This window comes from Saccostrea echinata, unplaced genomic scaffold (genome assembly GCF_033153115.1).
Source record: "Saccostrea echinata isolate AGI-Se365-2 ecotype Australia unplaced genomic scaffold, CSIRO_AGI_Sech_v1 ptg000007l, whole genome shotgun sequence".
NCBI lineage: Eukaryota > Metazoa > Mollusca > Bivalvia > Ostreida > Ostreidae > Saccostrea > Saccostrea echinata.
In genome coordinates this window covers 2,999,714-3,006,071 of record NW_026889756.1, presented here as the reverse complement: position 1 = coordinate 3,006,071, position 6,358 = coordinate 2,999,714, and the positions used below count along the sequence as shown (strand labels likewise).

Sequence of the window (6,358 nt, the reverse complement as noted above, 5' to 3'; positions counted from 1 at the left end):
TAATGCATCATTTATACATACATCTAGCTCTCATAGATAACATATTGATAATGATATATTATAGATGCATATATGTACATTTACTCTCAATTAAGGGAGATAAGTTTCAGATAATTCTTACAACTGATATATAGATATTACATATTTTCTCCTGTTTAAAGGCATAAAAAATATTACTAATTAAACAGTTCCTCACCATTCTGTGGGAAAAGGCTTTACCACATGAATGCATGGTGTAAACATCTAATCATGAACATGTATATGGACTCTGTAATTTAATACAGTATACATTAAAATATATATATTCCATTAAACTAAAAATCACCTGTTCACTTTGAACAAAGTAACCAAATATCTGGGTCATAAAAATATATAGTGTAACTTGAACATAACAATTTACACTTTCAATATATAGCATTACTGATCTTCAAAATCAATAATTCAAATCATAAAAATAAATATGTTTCTCTCATGGTCATTCATTCCATTAATATAAAGTGTAAATGGGATTCATTATAATTGCATATTTACAGACTGGACAAGTTAATTAACTATTAGCAATAAAGAAAAGTTAGTACTTACCAGAAAATGGAAAAAAAAAAAGTCTCCATGCCAAGGTCATGATAGAGTCCATAAAATTAAGTCTTGGCCATAACTCAACAAGACAAAGAATGAACATTTTTGGCCGTAAAACCAATGACCATAAGAATAAAACCAACGAGATCCAACTTCATAAACAAACTACCAATGAAAACCAATAAAACACCAAAACCTTTGACCTGCCCTAAGGTCACTAATCATCTATATACAGGTGTACAAGTTTACAGGTAGGGCTAGAGATATAAAGGGGTGGATTCAACTTTTTATGTTTATCTATTATGGTAGTTTAATTTATTCATATTTAATTTAAATATTTATTTATCAAGTATAGTCCATACTACTACATAAATGTCCGTGTTTGCTCTGTCCCTGAATTGTATTATTTGAATGGACTTTTCAGTTCGAACACTTTTTATACTTCATTGATATTAATTATGTAGTAAAAATGCATTAGTGGTTTACCACTAGCGGGTACAGGCCAGTAGATAGAACTGCTTATTTGATTTGTTACCGAGTACTAGACTAGTTATTTTTCTGATCTAGTCGTTTAAACAGTTCTTGAGTTTTGGTTTATTGAAATAGCAATTCACTAAACAGAGTAAACTTTGTTCATTCGAAACAATGAACAGTTTAATTTCGTTTAGATTATAATGTACACTAGTTATTATGGATTACTTATCTTCTTTTAGTAGATCTATTATAAAGTTGTGAATAATTAATACCACAATGCTCATTCTCATTTTCATGTAACAACTTTCCCTAGAAAGATATCATTCTCTTATAAATGCACACATACGCTGGGTAATGTTTGTTTCCAGCACACCATACAATTTGCTAAAGTATAATTCATATTTGTAGATTTGAAATACATATTTTAAAAACCAAACATGAAGATGTTCAATAAATAAATGTAATTTCTTAAATTCCCATATTTTGCAACCATATATCCAAATGGATACTACCACTATGTCAAACAGGTGTAATTGCCTATCAAAAGGTTAATTATTTTTCCTATTAGGACCACACAGTGCTTTTTGTGCTTGATCACATAGCTGTTTCTTAGTTTGATCTTGATAATAAAATACTTAGACAATTAAGTTCTTTGACTTTGAAATTAAACGCAAATTTAGAAGTGATTGTCCTTTTGAAAGATGACATTTTTATTATAATCCGAACTCCAGAAGGTCTCAATATTTGAAGTTGTAAAATAATTTCTTTAAAAGTGCTTGATAACTATTTTTATCAATTTGACGATTTCAGCAGATGTCACAGTTAAACAGTGAACAGGTGTTTAAAAAATTGTGCAGTGTTGTACTCTGCATTATTTGTGAAACAAACTATATAGCATATAGTTACAATTATAATATCTTGAGAAAAATGGATTTCAAAGAACAATAACTTTACTTGTAAGTTTTCAGCTAATTTATTAATTTTGATATTAAAGAAAAAGAGGATGAGATTTTTTTCTTTTATTTGAGTAAATGAACGTAGCAATTTTTTATACATTTTTGGATTGGATTCATTTTGTTATTCAAGTAATATATCTAGAATGTCCTTTTTTACAGCTATTTTGCTTAAAAATGGATTAGTTTGATTTATATAAGAAATGTGTGAGAATAGATTTTACTTGGGAACAAGGATATGCTATAAACTTTACACCAATGTCAATAATATCGAGGTTCCTTATTGAATTAGTACTTGTGACATATTTCACACTTAGTAATATTAGGAACCTTCATCAACTTTATTTTTGGGGTGACGTGAAATCTTTAAAAATGATTTTCATTTCTTTTATTCATGTATTAGGTATATTTGTATGCTTCAAGTTCATAAATAAATTTCCATGTCATCATTCCACAAGATGGAATGGAGAAGCTTGAAGCGTGCAAATCAAGAACATCGATATATTGGTGCTTTGATATCTCATTCCTTTAAAGGTGTTTTGAATGTCTATTTGAATACAAGTAATCGCATAAAATAATGATCAGACAAAAACCGTGACTAGCGATCAACGATTAAGTAACAAAATGAAACCTGTGAGTACGCATTTTTTTCACAACTTTTAGAAATTGTTTAAATAAAAATTGTAAAATGTCCGACAAAAGAGAGCTAGATATTTTTTTTTTTCAATTACGATATTATATTTTTTGAAAGCTAATGAGTAACATAATCATTTTCTTCTTGCCTCGTGTACGGAGGGCAAGGAACCTCAGATAGAGAAAGAAGTCTTTTAGGTTTAAGATAGCGAACAATTGAAATAATATTTTATTGTATGATCTTACAAAGTTGTTAAAGAGTAATTAGATTACCATTAACAGAAAGGGAAAAAAACGTGTATCCTAACTTTAGCATAATAGTGAGCTGGGAAAAGAACGAAACACGAAAGTAGAGAACAAAATTTTAAAACTTACATCATAGTAAATCAAATAATAGAATTTGTTTTGTTTATGCAGTTTTTCATTTCCTTTTTGTTTTTTGGTGTAAATTTACAATAGGACCTGTTGTTGTTATTATGCTGCATATAATGTAGATTATTCAACAATGTTCCTATACAGTATTTTAAATGCATTGATTTAAACATTTATTTTGATGTTTGTAGATAGTTCGTTTGAACTGCTGGGTTTTTAAATAATTAACGTACTATTTTGGTAAATGTTAAGTCCAAAGCATTTTAATTCTAAAGCACATACGAACATTTCATAATGAACTTAATAAAGCAAGTTTTAAAGTAATTATCCAACCATATAAATGTAACATTTTACTTAACCATTATGTATAACGGATGAATTTAATTGCGATTAAAATCAGTGTATGAACATTCCTCAATAGATTTTCTGAAAGTAAATTAAATTTTGCTAAATTTTGAAACCTTTGCATTAACTTTCATATCATCTAGACGAAAAACTGAATTGTAAATAGCGCAACCTCAAAATATGATGTACATCTATTTCTACAGTGAGTCTTATGGAGACAAATCATTTGATACCAATATTTGTCAACCAGTTTTCAAATTAGGTTACTTACTAATGTGTCAAAATGACAAATTTATCTCATTTTTGAGAGCTCAGTTTATTTCAAATTCTATAGAGAGCATTAAAAAATGACGCAGGGGATCTTTTCCCCCCATTCATGAATATAAAGTTTCACTTTGGAAAAATTTGCATAGACCTTGAAAATTTTTGAACAGCGTTGAGAAAGACAAAAAAAATTAGAAAGTGGAAAGACACATAGAATGGCAAGAGATCTTAACATTTCAGCTTGTGATAGTCCAAGTTCAAACCAGTCTTTCGTTTTTCATTGTAACGAAAAAACTAGATCACTAAATCAAGAGAAAATGGACACTTATACAAATGTCTCGGTTTTACAGCAAAAGTATAACCTTATAACGCGTATATTTGCGAATTTACAAAGGGAAAGTTACCCGTTGTATCGCTTTTTCTTTTTTCTTTTTTCTTTTTTTTTTTTTTTTTTTTTTTTTTTTTTTTTGGTAATGAGCTCAATGGGCTTTTGTAATATAAAACTATACATAAAGAAAAATAAAACAATAAACTGCACAAACTGTAAGGTAGATTTATGTAGTTAGAGTGATTTGCCCTTAGACTTACAACGGAATAAATGTGAATCTACAGTTACTGAGGTAATGTGTATACACTCAACTATTCTTAATACTATTTTATACCAAGAAAAAGTAATTGAAAACAATATCTACTTGTTGATTACATGTACCAATGTAAGTAAACAACAGTAAATTTTGTCAACTCTTTTCCTCTGAATGATTCCACTCCGTTTGATTTGCAATTAATTTTCAATTATTATACTCAAACACATGTTAGAATCGAAAATGGTCATTTATTAGGAAAATGACGAACAACTTTTTTTCATATACACAACATATGTACAATATGGAGGAATAATAACAAAACTATTTAACTGCTGAATACTTGTAGTTCAAATTGTGTCCCTGAAATTCAAAGGTGAGGGATCAATTAACTTCTGCCAAAGTATTACTTAACAAGTACCCAGATAGCAAGACATTGTTGGGCCAACGTTGGCCCAATTTTTTTTCCAACGTTGGCCCACTGTTGGTAGTCCTACGTTGGCCCACGGTCATTTTGCTCATCGGCCCAACATTGGTCCAACATGATGGCATATTGTTGGGCCAACGTAGGTATAATTGTAAGCCAACTAACAGCCAACCTTAACAACTGGTTGGTTAGGTTGGCCCAATGTTGGGCCTTTGTTGAAATGTCAGATGACATATTGTTGGGCCAACGTAGTTAATATAGTAAGCCAACTAACAGCCAACATAGAAACAACATTTGCAATCGGTTAGTTAGGTTGGCCCAACGTTGGCCCTTCATTGAATGATTGCTCCGATATTTACGGTTTATTGGCCTTAAGCTTCTTTCTGTTGGCCAAATGTTGGATGAAACTTACATCTGCATGTTTAAATAAATTTAATGAATTCTTCTTGAAAATGCATTTATAAATAATTCTTTATAATATAGACCTTTCTCATAATTGTTTAAAAAAAATACACACTTCAACCTGTATTCATAATGCATACACGTTCAAAGAAAACATTACAAGTGATTCACTGTAAAATTATTTTATAGATATATATCAATTCAATCAGAATTTACAAAATTACTTTTAAAATAGATAATGGTGGAAATGTATGAAAAAATATTAATTTAAAGTTCTTAATCCTGGCTCACTTCCTTTATCACTGTCCTTTTGTTTTGTTTCCCGCTCTTTCTTTTTTCCTCCCTTTGTTGCCTCCCCAGGCCTCCATCTTGATCTTAGGCAAACGTACTTCATACAGTCCTTTATGTTCTTCAGTTTCATTGTCAGTTACCGCTACAACATTTGTTTTCCTTACAGTCTCTGATTGAAAATACAAATAATTTGGTATTGGAAACAAAGCAAATACTGGTACAGACTCCAATATATAAATCTTGTAATTAAGTCTTTTAAAGACAACGATGTAAAATACTACTAGTACATGTTGATCTATAAACCTTAGTATCCTTGTTAAAATCATAATCGTGTATGCAATAGACAATAGATGGAGACAAGTTGAAAAATGTTTTTTTACCTTACTTATTATTGTATTTCTTAATGAGCACTAGAAGTTATTGTAAATAAAAGTTTAAAGTACATGTATGTGCCAACTGTATACACATATATAATTCATATTTACATTAACTTATATAGTGCTTGTGAGCATAAACAAGAAAAGGATGAATTCAGAACAATTTTAACAGTAAACTTGAATTAATAAGAATAATCATACTTACATCGCTTCTAAGATGCAGCTGTAACAATGGTATAATCCATAGTTTTTAAATCTCCCTTCTTACTTGCTCTGCATTTTGAGTCTATCACCCACCTGTGAGCAATTGAATCTGACAGCTCACTCAACAGTTTGGTGTTTTAATCGCCGCGACTCTCCAAGCTTTAACGAACGCCTAACTTTTGTTTCAATTTAAATAAAGCTGTGTTATCTTGATTTATGTATATGTAGGCTTCATTCACATCCTGTTCTCAGGGAACTTTTTAAATGTTATTCAGTCTTCTCTTATTCTCATGAATACAACGCTCATGAAATAATTCATAATTTAGAGCTAAGGATTTTAAAACTAATAAATAATCATGCACCCACTTAAAAAAAAAAAAAACAGAACAAAAAACATTTTGGTGTTGTGATCACTTTAGTTCAAAGATAAGAATGGTGAAAATATCAGATCTAAACAGA

At 29.7% G+C, this 6,358-nt stretch overlaps 1 long non-coding RNA gene across 1 annotated transcript; it reads right to left on the bottom strand.

The window, feature by feature from the left end:
- Positions 1-5,193: 5,193 nt before the first annotated feature.
- Positions 5,194-6,134, bottom strand: LOC133180843 (uncharacterized). Its single transcript, XR_009720399.1, has 2 exons — positions 5,901-6,134; positions 5,194-5,487 (listed from the first exon to the last, which is right to left on the bottom strand). It is a non-coding gene; the product is annotated as an uncharacterized LOC133180843 (long non-coding RNA).
- Positions 6,135-6,358: the final 224 nt, after the last annotated feature.